Here is a 24,198-nt window from a genome sequence, read left to right on the forward strand (position 1 = left end):
GTGCTGGGTTTGCGTGGGGATAGGAGGGAGCTGGGAGGAGTAGAGGAGTGATTAATGGGAACTTGAAGCTAATTTGTTGTCCTTGTTTATTTCAGTCATTTTTAATCTGAGCATTTCATTCGTGTTACATATGAAACTAGTTATTTTGAGCAGCTTTGTATTATTTTTATTAATTTCATGGATGCTGCTTCTGTATTAACAGACAGTTGGGTGTTCAGGAGTGTGCATGAGGTTCATTCCACTGTTTATGTCACAGTATATGTGGAGGGGGAAAAAAATCATTACCCCAAAACATACTACCCAAAGGTAACCGTTGAATGTTTTCATCTTCATCATATCTTCCTGTAAGTTTGCTTATGTAGGTGTTTACATATTTATTATGCACGTTTATATATTTCTATATTTATCTACAGAAAATGAGGTCTCATCATGAGAGAGAGAGAGAGAAGGAAATAGAGAGGCAGAGACAAAGAGAAAGAGAGGCTTTTGGCTGAATGGGGAAGAGGGGTCCAAAGAGGGATTATTTAATCTTCAGTGCCTTGAAACTTGAGCAAGTTAACAGCTAATGTGAAGGAGCCATCTCAGCTCATTTTTAACTCTTAAATTTGCCCATATATTAATTTTCCTTCTTATCTTATTTCTACTGCAGAGCTAATGAGACACCTCAAATGGAACAGTATAAATTTTAAGCCCAATATATATTTAGTTATTAGTGAATGAAAGAATGGACAATTGTATTTCAATGAAATGGTAGTACATTTTAGGTTTTTGTCTCACAGGGAGGCAGCAGATGGTTGAAACTGTGGTGTGACGTGGCTGGATGACGCATGAACTGAGGACCCCTGCACTGTTGAATGGGAGACAGGTCTAGAATTTTCCTATAAACGTATTAACATGCGGAGCAGTCTAGGAGCAGCAGTTAGGCAAACACCACAGCTTGCTGCCCTGGTGCCACCTCTCACTGAGCTCACCAGGTGAATCAAAGGCAAGCCTGTCTTCCCAGCGTGGGGAACTGGATTAGGGTCTGCTCAGAGGCACGATGTTGGGCAGCTCTTAGGAGCTTCTGAGTCTCCCAAGAAACTAGAGATCCTTCTGACTTTAAAACTTCGAACTCAAGGCATACCAGAGAGAGATTTGCTTCCTTCATAAAGATATCGATATTCTCATTAGGAGAAACAATGAGAAACACCTTTCCATAATGCCTGCCTTAGCCCCAGGTTTTCTCATTCACCCCTCAGGACAGCTCTGTGTTAAAGATGAGTCCCATTTCACAGATGACAAAGCTCCTCCTCATATAGCTTCTATCACCTATCCAGATAAGTGGGAGTTTGGGAATGAGGTTCCATCCCTCGCCCTCTCTAGAGGACAATGGAACAGCCTCCCTTTTAGACAGTGGGCTTCTAGGGCTGGAGAAATGGTCATTTTGTTCTCCCCTGATATAACAGGCCCCAGGGGTACTCCCTCAAAACCCCTATTGATGAATATGATAGTGCACATACATGTGCACATGCATTCATTAACTTGGAAAAGCATTCATTGTGCTCAATTTCATGGGGGAGATAAAGTAGAACCAAGTGGAATTGACAGCGTATCTCCGTGTGTGTGTGTGTGTTTGTGTGTGTGTATCGATGGGCTGTGTATAGGAAATGTATAAAGTCATTAGTGATAAAAGTACAATATGTCAGGTAAAAACGTGGAGATGACATACCTCTGAGAGGCAGGCACTTCCTTCTTTACCACAGAGTCCCCCTTCCTTAGTGTGCAGGACAACTTTTTTTTGTTTTTAACATCTTTATTGGAGTATAATTGCTTTACAACGTTGTGTTAGTTTCTGCTGTATAACAAAGTGAATCAGGTATATGTATATATATATCCCCATATCGCCTCCCTCTTGCGTCTCCCTCCCACCCTCCCTAACCCACCCCTCTAGGTGGTCACCAGGCACCGAGCTGATCTCCCTGTGCTATGCGGCTGCTTCCCACTAGCTGTCTGTTTTACATTTGGTAGTGTATATATGTCCATGCCATTCTCTCACTTCGTCCCAGCTTACCCTTCCCTTCCCCATGTCCTCAAGTCCATTCTCTACGTCTGCGTCTTTATTCCTGTCCTGCCCCTAGGTTCTTCAGAACCGTTTTTGGTTTTTAGATTCCATATACATGTGTTAGCATACGGTATTTGTTTTTCTCTTTCTGACTTACTTCACTCTGTATGAGAGACTCTAGGTCCATCCACCTCACTACAAATAACTCAATTTCATTTCTTTTTATGGGTGAGTAAATATTCCATTGTAGATATGTGTCACATCTTCTTTATCCATTCGTTTGTCAGTGGACACTTAGGTTGCTTCCATGTCCTGGCTATCGTAAATAGTGTTGCAATGAACATTGTGGTACCTGACTCTTTTTGAATTATGGTTTTCTCAGGGTATATGCCCAGTAGTGGGATTGCTGGGTCATAGCCCTCTTGCACTGTTGGTGGGAATGTAAGTTGTGCAGGACAACTTTTGAGGAGTGAGGAAGGTAGAGTATCTTTTGTATGAGGAAAGCCCTTCAAGGGTCAGGTGTGGAAGTTTCCACGGGGTACCTTTTCCGATACCCAGAGGCAAAGAGCAGGGAGATGGCAATGGAGAGGCAGCTCTGGTGGTCTTCAATGGGGAGGGAGCTAATAAGGGTATAGTCCTTCATCTGGGCACCTCCCTGGCAGCCCCCAGGTCATCACTGTCTGCAGCTGAGAACCAGGAGTGCTGTTGGGTAAGAACCTTCCCTGGGTCATGAAAGGGTGGGCACAGGGCCTGGCACCCAGGGAGGGCCCAGGGCTTGTCTGCTTACTTCACCTCCATTCTCTGTTTTCACTTCCTATATTCTCCACCCTCAGTTGGGTTCATCCCTAACTTTGTGCTAATCACCACTCCTACCACTCACACTTGGCTGGGTGGTGAGAAAAATAATAATACTCATAAAACTGAAAGAATAATAAACCCACAATAGTAATAAAAGATAGCAACAATTATAGCACACATATTAGATAAATTACTTGCTCAAGGTAAGTCAACCAGCCAGTAATGGTTCCCAGTATCAAATCCTGGTCTTCTGACCGAAAAGGCCCCACCCCTAACCCCTGTTTCTATATTGAGTGTACTTCTATGTTAGGACTCAGGCCGACACAGGGGAAGAGACTCAACCCGGGTCCTGTGGTCAGTTGATGGCTCTGGAACTGGACATATGTTTGATGACTTCTGTCTAGCTGACCTGTTCCTATTCTTTGCTCTTCTGTGCTAATTCTTCTTCCTGGGGCTCAATAAGAAATTGCTTCTGGTCAAACTGGTATGAAAAAAAGGAGACAAGAAAGCATGAGGAAAAAGGAAATGATGAGATGGCACCAAAGTTCTCTTCTTGCTGCTACATTTCCAGGTGCTGTTTCAAATCTATTTTATAGGACAGAGGAGGCAAGGTGGGCCAGGAGTAATATATCTCAAAGTCCTATTGCATGCCAGACATTCTTTGAGGTTTTCTCCTTTTCTTCTTACAAGTCTAGAAGTAGGCGCCCTTAGTCCCATCTTACAGAGGGCCAACCTCAGATTCACGGAGTATGTAAATTTTCCAGGGTCAAATGTCTACACTTTGCCCTCTACACAGATCAAGCAGCAGCCTCCTGTTTAGATGATAGAATTCCAGGGCTTAAAAGACTGATAGTGGAAAACTCGCCTGATGTGGAATCTGGGCTGTGTCATGCTCCCCATTGGACATGAAGATGATGGTAGGGATGAAATCCTACTCTGTGGGCCAAGAGGACTGGGTGTGGGGGCCACAATGACTAGCTGATTCTTGAGGTACTGAACTGGACCCAGAAAGCAGCACAAGCTGTTGCCCTTTGGAAAGAGAACCGGAATGGTAGGATATTAACATGTACACAACCACTATATGAAAGGGGTTTTACATGTTATCTCATTTAATCCTAAACTCTTTTCAAGACCAATAGGTACTTATAAATGATCAGAATCAGAATTTTTTGTGTGTATTTTTAAAAATTGAAGTACAGTTGATTTACAATATTGTGTTAGTTTCAGGTGCACAGCAAAGTGATTTGGATATCAGATTATTCCCCATTATATGTTATTAAAAGATATTGAATACAATTCCCCGTACTTTACCGTAAATCCTTGTTACTTATCTATTTTATGTATAGTGGCTTGTATCTGTCAGTCTCATGCTCCTAATTTGTCCCTCCCCCCTCCTTCTCCCCTTTGGTAACCATAAGTTTGTTTTCTATGTCTGTGAGGCTGTTTCTGTTTTGTATATAGATTCATTTGTATTATTTTTTAGATTCCACATATAAGTGATATCATGTAATATTTGTCTTTCTCTGTCTGACTTACTTCACTAAGTATAATATTCTCTAAGTCCAACTATGTTGCTGCAAATGGCTGAGTAATTGTCCACTGTGTGTGTGTGTGTATGAGTTTTCATTTCTTTCTGGATATATACCCAGGAGTGGGATTGCTGGATCCTATGGCAGCTCTGTTTTTAGCTATTTAAGGAACCTCCATACTGTTCTCCATGTGGCTGCACCAACTTACGTTCGCACCAACAGTGTAGGAGGGTCCCTTTTCTCCGCACCCTCTCCAGCATTTATTATTTGCAGACTTTTCGATGATAACCATTCTGACTCATGTGAGGTTTTGATTTGCATTTCTCTAGTAATTAGTGATGTTGAGCATCTTTTCATGTGCCTGTTGGCCATCTTTATGTCTCCTTTGGAAAAATATCTATTTAGATCTTCTGCCCGTTTTTTGATTGGGTTGTTTATATTTTGATATGGAGTTGTATATTTTGGATATTAACCCCTTGTCAGTCACATCACTTGCAAACATTTTTCTCCCATTCCATAAGTTGTCTTTTCATTTTGTTGATGGCTTCCTTGGCTGTGCAAAAGATTTTAAGTTTAATTAGGTCCCATTTGTTTATTTTTGCTTTAATTTCTTTTGCCTTGGGACACTGATCTAAGAAAATATTGCTACGATTTATGTCAGAGAGTGTTTCACCTATGTTCTCTTCTAGGAGTTTTATGGTGTCATGTCTTATATTTAGGTCTTGAAATCATGTCAAGTTTATTTTTGTATATGGTGTGAGGGAGCGTTCTTATTTCATTGATTTACATGTAGCTGTCCAGCTTTCCCAGCATCACTTGTTGGAGAGACAGTCTTTTCTCCATTGTATATTCTTGCCTCCTTTATTGAAGATTAATTGACTGTAGGTGGGTGGGTTTATTCCTAGGCTATCTATTCTATCCATTGATCTATATGTCTGTTTTTGTGCCAGTACCATGCTATTTTGATTACTGTAGTTTTGTAGTATAACCTGAAGTCTGGGAGGGTTATGCCTCCAGCTCTGTTCTTTTCCTCAGGATTGCTTTGGCAATTCTGGGTCTTTTGTGGTTCCATATACATTTTTGGATTTTTAGCTCTAGTTCTGTGAACAATGTAACAGGTATTTTGATAGGGATGACATTAAATCTGTTGATTGCTTTGGGTAGTATGGCCATTTTAACAATATTAAGTCTTCCAGTCTAAGAGCATGGGACATCTTTCCATATCTTTGAATCACCTTCCATTTCTTTTATCAATGTTCTGTAGTTTTCATCGTATAGGTCTTTCACCTCTTGGTTAAGTTTATTCTTAGGTATTTCATTTTTTGATGGGATTTTAAATGGGATTATTGGTTTACTTTCCTTTCTGATATTTCATTATTAGTGTAATGAAATGCAACAGATTTCTGTATATTAATCTTGTACCCTGCTACCTTGCTGAATTCATTTCAGGGAACAGAATTTAAAAGTTAAGTAACATGACCTAGAAACAACCTTATCAATTGCTGCTCCAGGATTCATAATCTGGAGTTACACAAAGTAATCTGGAGTTACATTTTATCCTATGAACTGACATTCGACATCCCAGAAGGCATTATTATTCAGTTGTTCCTTTTAAAACAACGTGAAGTGAAATAAAAACACTAAAACTCATTAAAAAGGATTAGATACCCTCTGCATTACAAACATTAAAAGGTGTGTGAAAATCTGGGGGATATTGTATTCAGACGTGGGTTTATCTCTTCAATGTACAAAATATTCTCAAACAGTAGAGTTAGGTCAATGATATCAAGAGCGGATGCAAAGAAAAACCACTTGAAAACAAACCAAGCTAAATAAATTAATAGGAAATAAATCATATTAAGCGAACAGGGTTGTCATGATGTACAAAGTAAAATATGATGACCCTTTTTCTGCAAAAGAATATATATCAACATGGGTGTATGAGGGTGATTAAGTATGTTAGTGCATTACATACAGAGAAAAATCTGGAAAGTAGGCACCAATAAGTTAAGAGAAACTCTCTTTGTACTATGGTGGCCAAAAGGTAGGGACAGATGGGTGTGGCAATGTAATTTTGGTTTCCAAAAACGCATGTCTGTATTTCTCCATATGTGTTAAACAAAGAGAAGTATTAATTGGTGCCCTAACAAAGTACTGAGATAAAGTTTTGCAAAACCGGTATATCAACAGCCAAGTCACAAAATAATAGTGTAGAAATACATTTATTGACTTAGACACTAAACAGATTTCTTTGATAATAAATCACTGAGTGTGGATTGTTGAAGACAGAAGATGTTTTTGTTTTATAACTTTGCATTTCTATGCTGTTTCCAGAATGGAAACATTGACTAAAATGTTGAAAATACAAAAAATTGCAAACTGATGACCAATACGCTATCCATATATTCATGGATTCGGAAGCAGATCAAAACAGTTGATTTGACAGTTTTTTGTATGTGTGTGTATTTGTATATGTCTCTTTGTCTCAAATTTCTTTACACCAATTATTCATACACTAACTCATGCAGCTTTCTACTCAGTTCACTTACGGGCCAGATTTCCGGTCCCAGGGCTTGAAGATCCCAGCATGGCCATGAATACAGAAGGATCGCTGCCAGTGTGAAGCCTAGAAATCTTGCCTTTAGGATGAAATTCATTCCCCTCCTCACCAACACCACAGTCCTTTCCATCCCCCATCCTTTGCCAAGCCCCCAGGTCAGACTTTTACACCTGCAGTTCTGACTCTGGTCACCAGGTGGCATCGCTCTCCATTTTCTACACATTTTTCTTTTTCCCCTCAATGGAAGATACATAGTTTTAAAACAGAAGTGAAAAGTTTCCTCAAAGTCTATTGGAAAAAAACAAGTACAGTGTGATCTTAACTTACTTTGAAAAATTCAGATGTGTATAGAAAGACTAAACGGGCGTATGTGTAGTTTCTATCCCGCTTCTCATTAATTTATGAATGTGTACTGTGTGTGTACTATGTGGCAGGAACTGTCAGTCCAATTCCTTATCTGCATCCCAACCTCCCTCTCTTCATCTCCAGACCTGCATAACTGGAAAAGCCCCCAGGAAACAAGATGGATGTTAGTGCCCACCCCATGGAGCCCCATGACCTCAGGCTCCAGTCTAAGCAAGATTAGCCCAAGCTTGACCCTGAGTCCTGGAAACCAGCATGGAAACAGGAAATGATGTAGCTTAGTGGGAGAGGCTATAACTTGGGAAACTGTGGCACCTTCTAACTCAACCCCCCGTCTTTTTGCATAGGACGAATAGGCTATTACCTCCTCCTGACGGGACATCACTCAGAGAGTCAAGGATGAGGTGAACAGTGTTGGTCTCAGTTTTGCTTCTCCTCACAGGCTCCAGCTGGAGGTTTTATTTTCTCTTAGACCTTTGCTCAGTCAGAGTGGTACATTTCAGAACTGGTTTTGTATGTTTTATCCCTGAGAGGGTGGTCCTATCCATTTAGTCATCTGACAGGTCCATTTGAGGTGACATGGAGTTCCTGCTTCATGAAGACCTTCTCTGCCAGTCAGGGGGAGCCTGGATCCATACCCACAAGAGACAGAAAAGAGTAGAGACCGAGCTATCAAGACAAACACAGGACCAAGACTCTGGTCCAAACGCCTAATTCTCTTGACTGAGTGAAATGGTTTTCACATATTTCTCACATGATGGTCACTTCTTTTCTGGGGTCCTCTTACACCTGACGCTCAAATATGATCCCTTTCTCTCTCTCCTGTCCACAAACATATACCCACAATAAATTCCTCTAAAAGCCAGTAGTGAAGAAAAGTTTTCTAAATATGGCTTCAAATCCAGAAGCAATAAGGGAAAACCATAATACACCTGATTTCATTAAAAATTGTGAGGCAGAAAGCATCCCATAAGCAAATTAAACTGAAAAATTACAAATTGGGAAACGTACAGCTTACATCAATGACAAAGGTTATCTACCTTGTAGTAGAAAGATTATGAAAAAGCAAAGGCAAATTAGAACATTCCGAAGGAGAAAGGGCACTAGATACAAAAAGGATTTCCCCAACAGTTGTTCCTTAAACATGTTAAAAAGTGTGAAACCTAACTGTGGATTAAGAGATGCAAAGAAAACAAACAGACAAAACACCGAGATGCCTCTTCTCATCATTTACATAAGTCTGTGAAGAAATAGGCAGTCACGTACATTGCTGGTGGTAATGTTAACATGGTATAACTCCTAGCCAGGGGATTTGATACGGTGTTATGAAATTACCAGGGTACTTACCCTTGGAACCAGCAATGTCTCTTCTAAGAATCTATCCCAAAGTAACAATGTAAAAAGGCAAAAAGACATAAACACAAAGCCATTCCTGCCGGAACAATTCATACAGCAGAAGGCAAGAAACAAGACATATCCACCAATAAGGGGCTGGTTGGATAAGCCGTGGTCCATCTACATCTGAGAGGACTGTGCAGCTATAAAAAGCAATGACGACTCCTTCTCTGTACTGCTGTGGAGTCATCTCCGGGATATATTGTTCAGTGATAAAAGCCAGGTGCGGAGAAGTGTGTGGAGCTGCTGCTGTCCAATATGACGGCCACTAGCCTCAAGTAGCTATTTACAGTAAGTTAAATTAAAATTACATGAAATTTAAAAATCAGTTACTCAGTCACAGTTGCCACGCTTTAGGTGCTAAATGTTCAATTCCTGAATAAAACTCAGGTAGTTAATGACTGCTGTGTTGAGCAGCACAGGTACAGAACATTCCCTTCTCCACAGAAGTTTCTGTTGGGTAGCACTGGTGTAGCATATGACAACTTTTACATATGAAAGGGGGAGAAAACAAATGTATGTTATATTTTCTTATACTTTAAGAACCGTACAGTTAATACAAAAGATGATAAAAATGCGTACCTGTAAGGGGACAGAAGAGCAGCCCAGGATGCAAGCCAATGCTGTAAATTCTCTTAAATATGAAACCTAGGTTTACTGGCTCTATGCACTGAAAGGGCAAGAAACAATGACCAACACAGTAGTAATCAGCAACTGTAGTCCCTAGACTGAATTTCCCACTAAAAGGAACCAGGCTTCCTTGGAGAAATGCCTGATTTTTGGTCTAGGTAAGGATTGTACCAGGTGAGTCTGGACTGAACTCTCATACCAGAAATTATATCAAAAAGACTCATAACCTCAGGGCCTCCCATTGGCCAAAGGTAGAACAATTTGAACATCAAAAACATTAATGAGTATCGTGCACTAAAACAAGTCAAATATAGAAACATCTATGACACTCTTTAAAAAAAAGCCAACAAAACCAACTCACTGCTCACCTTTGAGAGTCCTAGGGAAACACCTGGTTTTTGAAAGTGGAAATATTGCCAATGAATTGTATATACACCTTGCCTTTCCTGTGCATGTTATACCTACGCATAGTTGTTGAGGGAAGAATTCTTTTATAAAAGAATTTCCGCTAATACATGCAGAAGTAATTAAAGAATTTGTACATCATGCTTTTGCAACCTTTTATGAAATGTAGCTCTAGGCAGTGATCATTAGAGGCTGCCAAAAAGGGATGTGAAAAGCAGATGGGAAATTTTATAATAGCTGTGTCACTGTGTCTCTGAATTTGCCTTTCCTCACTTGTAAAATGGAAACAATTCTATCCATATTAGACAATTACTGTGAGGAGCAAAAAGTCAATCGGGCAGATGATACATACAGTACTGAATAGGTATGAATAGTCTTATTTCATACCTGACCTTCCTTTAAAGGAGATTCCCTTGATACAATCCAAACAGCATGATTATAAGACAATAATGTGGAAATATTAAATGGAAGGGAAATGTATAAGTTTTCATTACGTATTCACTTCAGTGTCATTTCTCTGTGCTGGAGTCATTTCTCAGATAATTTAGGAAAAAGGGAAACTGACTCTAGCATTTCCATTGGGTGTGTGAAAGAAAACCATTGGTCCATTTCACACTATTTCATATCCTTTCCCATTCCACTTTTAATAATTATGTTAATTTCTTAAGAATAACATGTGTACTCAAATGAACTTATCTATGAAACAGAAACAGACTCACAGACAGAGAACACACTTGTGGTTGCCAAGGGGGAGAGGGGGTGGGGAAGGGACGAATTGGGAGTTTGGAATTATCCGATGCAAACTATTATATATAGAATGGATAAACGACAAGGTCCTACTGTATAGCACAGGAAACTATATTCAATATGCTGTAATAAACCATAATGGAAAAGAATGTAAAAAGGTATATATATGTATAACTGAATCACTTTGCTGTACAGCAGAAACTGACACAACATTGTAAATCAACTATACTTCAATAATAATAATAAAAAAAAAGAATAACATGTACTGTAACCCAGCAAGAATGGGCTTTGCAGAAGAACACTACAGTAAATCACTGGGGGCCAGGCACATCATAGGTTCTTGGGTAAATCGTTTCCCCCGTGCTGGCCATTTTTTTGGATAAAACCTCTCAGATGTAGAGGCTAATGAGATACCATCTGGGAAAGCACTTTTGAGACCTTAGATAGGATAGAAGAAGCTGTTATTTCTACGTAATTACTTTCCAATCTACACTTCAGATATTATCATACTCTGTGTCGAATGAATTCAATAGGCATAAGTCCTTGCATTACTTTGTACTTGAACGGCCATTTGTGAGTAGTCTTAGGGTGGCTGGAACTGAAAAGTTATATATTAGGGCAGGACCTCTGACCCAGAAAGTCATAGGGACTTATCTATTGTGAATGCATGCATTTTTTCTCTCTCATGCATTTTCCACAACATTCCTGGAAGGTAGAGAATAACATATCTTTACATCATGTTGTAGCTGGAGAAACAGTAATGTACAGAGGTTAAGCAACTTGGCTGGGGGGTCATCCTTCTCTTAAGAGGAAAAGCAGAGACTGACACCCTATATGTCCGAGTGCAGACTGCATGATGCTCAGCTGCACATGACACCGTATTCAAATAAGTCTTGCTTTCCTGCTGATCTGTGTCACTTCTGAAATCTATCTTCACTTGCGACGCCAGGCTGATAGTCCTGCTTGTATTTATGCAAGTCGGTGAACATCAATTGTACTTCAATTTCCTGTTCTGTAGAGACAAGGGAATGTGATTAGGTCATTAGTGTTTGAAAGTGAATTCCCAGACAACATAAGGAATATGCACAGTATAATAGAGGGGCTGGTGTTATGCTGAGGATGAATAATTGAAGGAACAGTCTCCAAATGCGTGAAGGTCAAAAGTTCCTGGATTCATTAATGCATATTGATAAATCAACCTGTGAAAAAGTTGTACTAAGTGCAATCCCCACCAGCAATATCAGACTTTGTAGGATTCCCCCTATGCACACCCACACTGGAAATTCTCAGTAGTTTATTGTTACACTTGAAAAACATGAACATAGAAATTCTCTTATTGTCATCAGATTTAATTGGATAGTAAGGTTATTTAAAAGTATTCCTAGTATGCAGACTATTCTGCTAATCATCATTTGCATTAGTTATTAATGCAAAAAGGTCCAGTGACATCTGCAACCTAACAAACAATGAGTGACGGCCTTATAAGCCAGCAAGTTCTCCTAGGGCTACTGCCTGCATGAAGGCTCCAGGTTGTGTGTGTGTGTGTGTGTGTGTGTGTGTGTGTGTGTGTGTGTGTCCTCTGGACTCCTAAGGACAATGTGTATCCCTAGAAAGAGACTGAGAATATCTCTTTGTGATATATGTTGAGTTCAAGTTTAGAGAGGAGCTGGATCTGCTCGTTCTTGAGTCTTTCGAAATGGCACAAGAGTTGGACCACAGCAAGCTTCTGAGCAGACAGTAGTCCCATTCCCCCAGGTGGAAGGCAAGCCTGTCTGTGAACTCACCTGCTCAGGTCAGGGATGGATCTCTCCAGGACATAAGGTGTGGCAGTCTGCCTAAATGCGCTTCTGAACACTGACGTTGAGGGCTCCCATCTTGCAGCCGTCAGTTGCAGAGTCCTGAGAAGCCGCATCCTCTCAGCCACCCACCACCATGGGTTCAGTCATCTGCATGAGGAGCTCTGCACTCAGGGATAAAAATCCTTAAGTTCTTAGCACATCTTTGACACGTCGTGCATCCACCTATTCATCCGTTCATACGTTTAACAGACATTAAGAAGAAACTCTACACTATCCCTTCAGTAAGTTTTAGGCTTCTCCAGAATGGAAACAAGGAAATAAAGTGTGGGAAGGCTGGTGTGGTAAATTCAGATGTTAAATCTAAGAAGAGATAGCTCCTTCTCATTAAGATTTCAAGCTGCTCAAGTATCTTATAAATGGTGATTATAGAACATCATTTAATGCTGTGGACCTCTGTCCACATCTCTGGTTACTGACCTCTTTACATATATATTCTGCACTCTGCAACCAAAGATCTACAGTGAATTCTTGATACTCAAGTCACATCCCCCCACCTCCCCTCCAACTCAGTCTTCATCTCTCATCTAATGGGGACGTCCCTCCACTCCTCCACTGAAATTTATCTTGCCAAAGTCAACAACCACCTTTTTGTCACATTTATACATCATGAGTGTTGAAATGCATGGTCAAATGGAGACAGAGGTTTCTCTTCCCAAGATACAATTAAGTTGCTTGTCTACAGACCAGGGTTACATTGCAAACTGATACTGTCAGTTACCTGAAATCTAGAATTGTAAAACACCTTCCATGGAGACCAAGTCAGATAATGGGGAAGTGTGTGCTATAGACAGTAGGCTTTCAAATGAAGTTGAAAATGTCCCCCACATGTCTCATACTTTTGCATCATTGGAAGGGATTTTACAAATAGGTCTACAGCAGGATAACAATGTTTATTAGGGTCGCCTCACTAGACTGTGTCTCACCTGTCTCTTTTTTTTTTTTCTCAAGGTATTTCCAATTACGGAATGAAATCATCTGAAATTGTAATGTTGTCTCACGTGTTGAGGCGCCATATGGCCCAGCAGTTCCACTTCTAGTTACATACTCAAGAGAAATGAAAACACGTCTACATAGAAACTCGGAGAAAAATATTCATAGTACCATTACTCATAACAGCCAAAAAGTGGAAACAACTCAAATGCCTATCAGTTGATAAATGCACAAGTAAAATTTGGCATAGCCGTACAACAAACTATTATTCAGCCATGAAATGAATGAAGCACTGATACATGTACAACATATATGATCCTTGATACCATTATGCTAAATGAACAAAGTCAAACATAAAAGACCAAATACTATATGATTCAATTTATAGGGAATGTTCAAAATAGGCAAATCCATAGAGACAGACAGCAAATCAGTGCTTGCCTGGTACTAACTCTGGGTACGGGGGTTTAGTGTTTTCAAGGATTATGGAAGTTTTGGGAACTACAGAAATGCCTAAATTCAAAGATGTTGATGGTTGCATTCATTTACTAAAAATCATCACACTGTACCCTTAAAATGTGTGAACTTTATTGCCTATAAATTTTACCCAAAGAAAGCTGTTTAAAATAAAAAATAAAATAAAATAAAATATGATGTTGACCTGGTCTTCTTTTGTACCACCATAACAAGCAAATTACATTCAGGACAGACGTAGTTAAGGATGGTGATAGGAGTTGGTTATAAGGATTGCCATCCTGATAATTCCCTACCTTCATTCCTGGGCCTGGATTTAGGAAGGGAGAATGAATGAGAAGCAAGGCCATGAAGGGGTTGAAAGAAACAGAAGGAAATGTGGTTGTCAGTGCGCACACACACACATGCACCCATACACTGACACACTCACACCATATATATTCATACATCGACCAGGCTGCGTTTTGAATCCTAGGACTCTCACAAGAGAGTGCAATGTGTGCTCAAAGAGGACACGTTCAGCTCATGTGCAAATAGCCACATGAATCCTGAACTGTGCCCTTCAGCACAGTTAAGTGCCATCCACACAGCCTTGACAATGGGGAATATAAGAAACACTGAATTCCAAATGACACGAGGTAGTGAGAATCCATTATGTTACATCCATAGGATGGAGTTCTAGTCAGGCAGCAGAAACGAGTTATAGTGACGACAAGGAGAGAGGATTTGTTGCCTATCAGATTAGCAACGATTCACATTATTTCTAAAGTGTGCAGAAACAGGAATTTTCATATGGTATTGTTAGAAATATAAAACAGTAATAGTTTGTTCAAATAAAATAGTTTTTTCATTGTTTTGAAAGAACACTTCGGGAACTTATAAAAATGCTTACTAAGATATCTGCATGTATATGAACAAGAATGTTAAGCACACTATAGTTTGTAATAGAAAACGTGGTAAAGGAACTATATTTACATCACTAGTACTGGAAAAGTGAATTCTGGAGCATCCATATGCTGCAACAACAGGTCAATATAAAAAAATAAGTGAAATTTTATTGTCAAGTAACTTAAAACGTTATCACAGAAATTCACTTACATGGAAATATGGTCACAATAAGTGCCAAGGTGGGTTACAATGATCATAAATGACAGGGATCCAGTTTTGCTTATATAGGTGTATACCTCTTTATCCAGAGGTCTTTAAAAGTAAAAAAAAAAACTTTCTGTTAAAACATAAAAATAAAAATGGTCTTTCTGTTGAAATCACATAGAGCTTTCCACTCAGCATAGAAAGAGGCTGCACTTTCTGTCTAGATACCTCAGTATCCCTGTACCCGGAGTGTGTCCCTTTTCCACCCAGACTTCCAGAAAGCTCTCTGGATTTAGGCCTTTCCCTCCCACCTTCTGGCTCAGCGATGTTCATGCTGCAGTTCAGTCCACTGTCACGAGGTGGCACCATCGTACCTCCATTGTCAAACTTCTCTACAAAGACGTTCATTCAAAGAGCAAAAAAAATACCATCCTCTTCCTCAAAACCCAGCCCATGAACCTATGTACAGAATGATTCTAATTTTGCCTGAAAAACCTGTTAGGTGTAAAAGAAGAGTGTAAAAACATATACTCCGGGTCTTGAATACGAAGACGAAATACCAGGTGGCAGTAGCGTGTTGGCAATGGTCGGCTGTTGAAGGGCTTTGCAGGACTGGTGGGAGGTGGAAGAGAGAATGGGGCTCCAGAGCGGGGTCTTGGCGGCTGTGTCCAGTGTCATGGACAGGGTATGACAGACAAGGAGTGGGAAAAGTTCTGGACAGACTCTACGGGGTGGGTGGGGTTGGAGGGTGAATACCCTACTCTCTGGGAGGGACCCCCCCCCTCTGCAGTGTGGACACTTCAACCTACACTTAGGAGGGAAGGAGATACCTCAATGAACTCGATGTTCTTTTCGGGTCAACAGCAGATGGGACTGCTCTAGTAATACATATAAGTTTCACAAACATAATTAGTGTCTTAGTAAACAAAGCATTCCAAGATCTTCTTATTCTTGGCGTCATGTGCTCATTTTCTTTGTAAAAGAAAAATGGAGGTGGAAGCCACCTGCTGGCCAGATCCAGGATTGCAGCTCTGAGGCTCCGACCAGGGAGCCTGGCAAAGGAGAGTGAGGACGAAGTTTGGGCTCTGGGTTAATGGTTTTAGCCAGTGTTTTCCGGAATTTTTCACTTACTGGTGGCAATTTCTCTGTATCTACCATTTTTCTGGCATATCTAAATCTGAGATAGGAATCAAGCTCTGGTCTGAGGTGAAGATAAAGATTGTGGAGTGTACAAGCCATAGGACATACAGAAACACACACACACACACACACACACACACACACATATACACACACTGTCAATTCAATTTTAAAATCTACTTTGCTCTTCTATAAAATTGAATATAATGAATGTTTATAGCGTGAAGAATGTATGTGCACACATATGTGCACTATCATCTTCATCGTCAAGAGGGATTTTTGGGTGAGTACCCATGGGGCCACAATATCAGGGGAGTGTAAGAGGCTCACTTCTCAAGCCTTGGAAGCCCATTTTCTCAAAGGGAGGCTGCTCTGTGTCCTCTCCTTAGGGCAAGGGTAACTTCATTTGAATCCTGCCACTTATCTGGAGAGGTGCTGTCGGTTCTATGAGCCTGAGCTTTGTTGTCTATGAAATGGGACTCAGGGTCCTTTTGTCAGGACCATCCCAAGGAGAAAATGAGAAAACCTGCCCAAAGTATATGGCATATTGTGGGACTTCGAGGGCTCTTTAAAAGTCAAGACTCAATAGCAGGGGCTGACTGAGCCTTAGGGCTAAGGCAGGCACTGTGGAAAGGTGTTCTTCATTCTTTCTCCTAATGAGAATATAGATACCTTTATGAAGGAAGCAAATCTCTCTCTGGTATGCCTTGAGTTCAAAGTTTTAAAGACAGAAGGATCTCTAGTTTCTTGGGAGACTCAGAAGCTCCTAAGAGCTGCCCAACATCGTGCCTCTGAGCAGACCCTAATCCAGTTCCCCACGCTGGGAAGACAGATTTGCCTTTGACTCACCTGGTGAGCTCAGTGAGAGGTGGCACCAGGGCAGCAAATTGCGGTGTTTGTCTAACTGCTGCTCCTGGACTACTCTGTATGTTAATATGTTTATAGGAAAATTCTAGACCTGTTTCCCATTCAACTGTGCAGGGGTCCTCAGATCATGTCACACAAGGATTTCAGCCATGTGCTGCCTCCCTGAGAGGCAAAAATCCACAAATTACTACCATTTCTTTGACACACAATTATCCATTCTTCCTATCACTCATAGCTAAATAGATATTGAGCTCAAAAACCCATACTGTTCATTGGAGGCATCCCATTAACTCTAAAGTGGAAATAAGAGGGAAATATGGGGAAATTCTTTCAAAGGTTAAATCTGAGATGACATGACTCCTGCAATATTAACTTTTATACTTTCAAGGAACTGAAGATGTAAAAAAAAAATCCCTCTTTGGACCCCTTTTCCCCATTCAGTCACAGGCCTTCTCTCTCTGTGTGTCTGTCTCTGTTTCTCTCTCTCTCTTTCTCTCTCTCTGTGTCTGTCTCTGTTTCTCTCTCCCTTTCTCCCCCGTCCTTCAAAATCAAAGTTCCAGAAAGCATTTTCTGCATTCCCGGTTAACATTCTTCACTTCCCACTAACCTCTTATGTCACTGCACTATTGAATCTTGCAATGAACGTGCTCTCACCAAGGTCACTAGGTCCAGCTATTTGTATAAATATGTTAATACATGAAAATTGCCTTAATGACCTCCTAAATTACACATGCTATGCAGACTGCTTCTGTTACTTAACAACAAAGCTTTGACAGTTTCCCAGGCTCTGGAGCGTGAGGTACAAACCCAAGCTTTCCTGTTCTCTAACTGTGTAGTCCTAGGCCAAGTTCTCTCTGTCCCTCAGTTTTTCATCTACAACATGGGGTTGAGCAACAGTACCTACCTCATAGGGGTGCCTGGCGCATTAAATGAATCAATACAGTAAAAACCATTAGGAGCTAAAAACTTTAGCCATATTTATTTTTCGTATATACCTTTATTATCATTACTATCCCCACAGGCACACACAAAAAAATAGGATACAGAGTGGTGTTTATTCACAATCAATGACATTTGGGGTATATGGTTAGTGAGTGTGTTTGTTTCCTAGGGCTGCTGTTACTAATTAACAGGAACTTCGTGGCTTAGAACAAGAGAAATGCATTATCCCATAGTTTTAGAGACCAGAAATCTGAAATCAAGGTGTCGGCAGGGTCAAGCTTCCTCTGAAGCTTCCAGAGGAGAATTCATCCTTTCTTCTTCCAGCTTCTGGTGGCTCCTGGCTTCCCTTGGTTTGTGGCAGCATAACTCCTGTCTCTGTCTCTGTCTTCACATGGCCTTCTTCCCTGTGTGTGTGAAATCTTCCTCTTTTCTTTTCTTTTTTTAATTAATTAATTAATTTATTTATGGCTGTGTTGGGTCTACTTTTCTGTGTGAGGGCTTTCTCTAGTTGCGGCAAGCGGGGGCCACTCTTCATCGCGGTGCACGGGCCTCTCACTATCGCAGCCTCCCTTGTTGCGGAGCACAGGCTCCAGACGCGCAGGCTCAGTAATTGTGGCTCATGGGCCCAGTTGCTCCGCGGCATATGGGATCTTCCCAGACCAGGGCTCGAACCCGTGTCCCCTGCATTGGCAGGCAGATTCTAAACCACTGCGCCACCAGGGAAGCCCCCTCCTTTCTTTTATAAGGACATTAGTCATTGGGTTTAGGGACCATCCTAAATCCAATCATCTCTTGAGATCTTTAACTTAATTATATCTGCAAAGACCCTATTTCCAACTAAGGTATGGGGGTGTTACGATTTGGCAATATTGGGGGGCACACAATTCAACCCACTACAGTGAGATGTTATAAAATTAAATGTAAGATGAGATCTTATGATTTGTATGTAAATATATAAATGTATGCATACATGTATAAATATATAATACCTGCATAAGAATAATTCTGTAGGAATATAATGCAGATGAAAACATTAGAAGGGCTTTTCTTTTCTTTTTTTATAAAATATTTATCGGGCTTCCTTGGTGGCGCAGTGGTTGAGAATCTGCCTGCCGACGCGGGGGACACGGGTTCGAGCCCTGGTCTGGGAGGATCCCACATGCCGTGGAGCAACTAGGCCCGTGAGCCACAGCTGCTGGGCCTGCGCGTCTGCAGCCTGTGCTCCGCAACGGGAGAGGCCGCGACAGTGAGAGGGCCGCGCACCGCGATGAAGAGTGGCCCCCGCTCGCCGCAACTGGAGAAAGCCCTCGCACGGAAACGAAGACCCAACACAGCCAAATAAATAAATAAATAAATAAAATTTATAAAATATTTATTAATTTATTTAAAATAACAATGATAAAACCATTATATTCAACCCATAAAATTAACAGAAATAACATTTTTATGAAAATAATTATATTTCTAAAATGAAAATAGTAAGAAGAGTAGCATTGTTTTATACTTTGGGCAAATCTCTTTAATGTCTGGTGTAATAGAAGATAGTGGAATTCTCATACCTGCTTCTACAGTCAGACTATTGTTATGTTGCTTTAGTTGAGTCATATAAGAAAATCTAGCCTCACACAAATGTGTAGTTGGAAAAGGGAAAAGTATTTTAACAGCCTTGTTAGATAATTGTGGATTTTCTTCTTCGCTGCTACATGAAAACTCAGCAAGAACTTCCTTCCAAAGAGTTCACTATGGAAAGAGGGGGAAAAGAGTAACTTTACAGTGGGGACAAACACTACCTCAGACAAGTGTGATCAAGGTTAACATCAACAGTGTTAAGTCATATTGATCATATGTGCCCTTGATATGAGCTGACGAACATAGCACTTGACCTCTGTGGTCTTCCTCCCAAAGCCCACAGTTCCAGTCAAATCATGAGAAAAACATCAGACAAATCCCATTTGAGGGACAGTCTACAAAATAACTGACCAGTATTCCTCAAAACTGTCAGGGTCATCAAAAAGAAGGAAAGTCTGAGAAACTGTCACAGCTAAGAGGAATCTAAGGAGGCATGATGACTAAAGGTAATGTGGTGTCCTGGATGGGATCTCTCTCACATGGCTCTTCAGATGTGCAGTCGGCAACAGCTCCACAGGCTTTATGCAGCCGCAGCTCTCTGCCTTGCACTTTTAGAGTCCTTGGTCTAGTTAAATCGCTTTGTTTCTGAGCCAGCTCATCAAACAACTTATCCATGACAGCCTCCACATCAGCTTCACTTGTGAGATAGTAGAGTTCTCCTGCAGCAGGAAGTTCCTTTTTCCGATCATCTATCCCAGAATCTAGCTGGACCATATTACAGTATTCCAGAAAGAAATACAGCATTGCCCACATACATGCATCCCACTCTCTCATTGCCTCAGAGACCTTCAGGACAGCTACGAATGGTACAAAGTTAGCTCTTTGGAGTCCATTTTTATAGAGATCATCTGGTGGCCAGTTGGATGTTGCCACAACGACGACCCCATTTTTGAACAGGTTTTCAAAAAGCTGTTTCAGAATCATGGCATCAGCAATGTCCGTGACGTGAAATTCATCAAAGCATAAGAGACATGCTTCCTCACTGATTTCTTCAGCTATAGGAGCTATTGGATCGTATGATTTAGCCATGAGTCCTGGTTTCCTTTTTGGCAAACTCTGTTTAAGGCGGTGTATTCTTTTGTGAACATCTAGCATGAAACCATGAAAATGAACCCGTTTTTTCCTCTTCATTTCCACATAAGCATAAAACATGTCCATCACCATTGTCTTCCCTGTACCTTAGAAAAAAAGGCCTTCTGCCTCTATACTGTATCCTTTAAGGTCCTCATGTAATTCCTGCAAACACTGTATGACTCTTCTTTGATGTTCATCGTCCTTTAGCTCACGAGCTTTGATCAGAAAGTCAGAGAGGTCCAGTGGTCCATGGCAAACAGCTAAAGCTGTTGAATAAACCTCTGTAGCAGCAGTTGGAGACGTACTCTCGGGGGTCTGATCGGGGGTCTGAACTGTATAGGCTTTACAAAAGGGGTTTCCAGGGGCGGTGACCGAAGGGGCGAGAGCAGCAGCCCAAGCCCTGCACCCAACACATCTTCCTCTCAGCCGGCTCGGCGCTAAGCGCCTAGAAGGGCTTTTCTTCAGATGGTGGGCTTTGAGGTATTATTATTTTATTTCCATTTGTATGTTATCTATTTTTAACTGTAGTAAATTCCTATTGCCCTTGCAATTATACAAAATATTAAAAAGGCTGGAGAAACATAAACATTTTCTGCTCCAAGCACAGGAGAGTTATCCACTTTAGTAGGGGAACATCCCTGAGGCACAGGAAGGGAGACAGAATGTTGGAGGAGCCCCTTCCACAATATAACAGGACACAGGTCTCCAAATTCCAAACCACACTGATTAAGATCTGTTGTTTAAACTTTTGCCCAGCTAACTGAGAAAAAACCATGGGACGTTAGTTTTATTTTGCTGTGCCCTGATGAACAGTAAGGTTGAGGGTCTTATCAGATAAGAAGCACTAGTGTACACTAGTTAGATGTGGGGCTCAGCTGCCACCCAGAAATCATATCTTAATCTTGTGACTGGCTAGCACTGCCATCACTGTGCCTCAGTCCCCTGATGGTTAGTCGGGCAACAGGAGCTCCTCCTCATAGGTTGTGATGAGGATTAAATGAGCGAGTACAAGTTTAGCACTTACCACAGTGTGGGGAACTGAGGGAGTCAGCAGTTATAATTAACAGTTCTTATGATTATCATACCTAAATTGACCATTAGTGTTTAAGGCCATTTTATTATTATGTGGGCTTATACTGATTGGCGTGAATTGACCTCCATAATATGGTGTTTGTAGAAAAAAAGCAGTGTACAAAACCGTATGTAGGGTATCATCTCATTGCTCATCTTAAAAATGCAGGTTATATTTGCATAACAAAATTTCTGAAAACAAATACACACTCACCTCTTTTTTTTTTTTTTTTTGTATTTAGTATCAATGCTTTATTCCTTGGAAAATAGAGTTGAAATTTCAAATAACACATTATACAGATTATATTAATACTACATACTGCAGATCAAATACATTTCCTTTTCTTTTTTTTTTTTTTTTAAACATCTTTATTGAAGTATAATTGCCTTACAATAGTGTGTTAGCTTCTGCTTTATAACAAAGTGAATCAGTTTCCTTTTCTTAATATTAGATATTATTTAATGACAAGTGTCCCTTAGAAGTTATTTAATATAAGTAGTAAAAATCTGGAATTTCTGACAGATTAAAATAAAAATGATCTAAAACAGGGTGCCTGGTAAATGCACAATGTTTAAATTGGAGGGGGGCAAATTGCCCATGATTGACTGATTGACTGATTGATTGATTTTGTTTAGTAGACTAATACTTGCACTCTTTGAATCTCACTGTGTATACGGATGCATCTAAATAATATACGGTGCTAGATGGAGCCATCTCTGTACATTTTTGCGGCTGGGGGTGTTCAAGTAAAAGGCTTTTAATTAAGGGTTTAGAATTGAAGAGCTCTGTACTTTTTTTTTCCCAATGCATCAACATTTTTATTTTCCTTCCAGTCTTCTTATATATGGATGCATGCTTTCTTTTTTAAACATCTTTATTGAAGTATAATTGCTTTACAATGGACACACTCACCTCTTAAGAGTACTTATCCATGAACAGTATACACCACGGTTTTCTAATGATTTTTGCTATTTTTATCTCTTCTTGAGATCCCCAAAATAACATGGGGTTCTAGATAGTTTAAGAGAAAGGGACATTTGACTAAATGGGATCACAGACCATTATAGAACAATACTTAATTATCTATTTAACCAAAGTGACAATAAAAGAATTTAAAAGCAAATACAGCAGGATACATAGTTGTGAGCAAAACTTAGCTATTTTAATACTGAGAAGACAGTTTTCTTATGTAGTTAAAGACATGATAAACACAACATGAAGGACAGGAAATTATTTTGGAAAGAGAAAAACTATCCCCTTTCTAGGCAGATTATTTAAAAGGTGCAGAAAAACCTTTCCCAATCTCTTATCAAGAGCAGACCTACAGTCAAAGAAACCCTGTCTTCATAGCAGATGAAAGAAAATTGTTTTATTTTAACATAAATATACTATTGATATTAAAGCTTATCATTTAAACATTTATGGAAGAGTGGCTCAAGATGGGGGGTTAGAAGGATGTGTGCGCACCCCTTCTTGCCAGAGTACCAGAATCACAACTATCTTCTGAATAACCATTGACAGGAAGACGCTGGAACCCACAAAATAAGATACCCCACATCCAAAGACAAAGGAGAAGCCACAATGAGACGGTAGGAGGGGCACAATCATGATAAAATCAAATCCCATAATTGCTGGGTGGGCGACTCACAAACTGGAGAACCATTATACGACAGAAGTTCTCCCACTGGAGTGAAGGCTCTGAGCCACGTGTCAGGCTTCCCAACCTGGGGGCTCAGCAACAGGAGGAGGAATCCCCAGAGAACCGGACTTTGAAGGCCAGCAGGATGTGATTGCAGGACTTCCACAGGACTGGGGGAAACAAGAGACCCCACTCTTGGAGGGCACACACAAAGTCTTATGCACACCAGGACCCAGGGGGAAGGAGCAGTGACCCCGCAGGAGACTGAACCAAACCTACCTGCTAGTGTTGGAGGGTCTTCTGCAGAGCTGGGGGTGGCTTTGGCTCACCATGGGGACAAGGACACTGACAGCACCACTTCTGGTAAGTACTCATTGGTGTGAACCCTCCCGGAGGCCCCCATTAGCCCCACCAAACAGCTTGCAGGCTCCAGTGCAGGGTCGCCTCAGGCCAAACACCAACATGGAGGGAACACAGCCCTCCCATCAGCAGACAAGTGGATTAAAGTTTTACTGAGCATGCCCTGCCTACCCACCACCAGTTCCACTCATCAGGAAGCTTGCACGAGCCTCTTAGATAGCCTCATCCACCAGAGGGCAGACAGACGAAGCAAGAAGTACTACAATCCTGCAGCCTGCAGAATGAAAACCACAACCACAGAAAGTTAGACAAAATGAAAAGGTGAGGATTATGTCCCAGATGAAGGAACAAGGTAAAACCCCGGAAAAAAAACTAAATGAAGTGGAGATAGGAAACCTTCCAGAAAAAGAATTCAGAATAATGAAAGTGAAGGTGATCCAGGATCTCGGAAAAAGAATGGAGGCAAGGATGGAGAAGATGCAAGAAATGTTTGAAAAAGACCTAGAAGAACTGAAGAACAAACAGAGATGAACAGTACAATAACTGAAATTAAAAATACACTAGAAGGAATTAATAACAGAATAACTGAGGCAGAAGAACAGATAAGTAACCTGGAAGACAGAATGGTGGAAATCACTGCCGTGGAACAGAA

At 40.7% G+C, this 24,198-nt stretch overlaps 1 pseudogene; it reads right to left on the minus strand.

Annotated features, from left to right (window-relative positions):
- Positions 1-19,824: 19,824 nt before the first annotated feature.
- On the minus strand, positions 19,825-23,210 carry LOC132357143 (AFG1-like ATPase; annotated as a pseudogene).
- Positions 23,211-24,198: the final 988 nt, after the last annotated feature.

The sequence above is a fragment of the Balaenoptera ricei genome, chromosome X (genome assembly GCF_028023285.1).
Source record: "Balaenoptera ricei isolate mBalRic1 chromosome X, mBalRic1.hap2, whole genome shotgun sequence".
Lineage (NCBI taxonomy): Eukaryota > Metazoa > Chordata > Mammalia > Artiodactyla > Balaenopteridae > Balaenoptera > Balaenoptera ricei.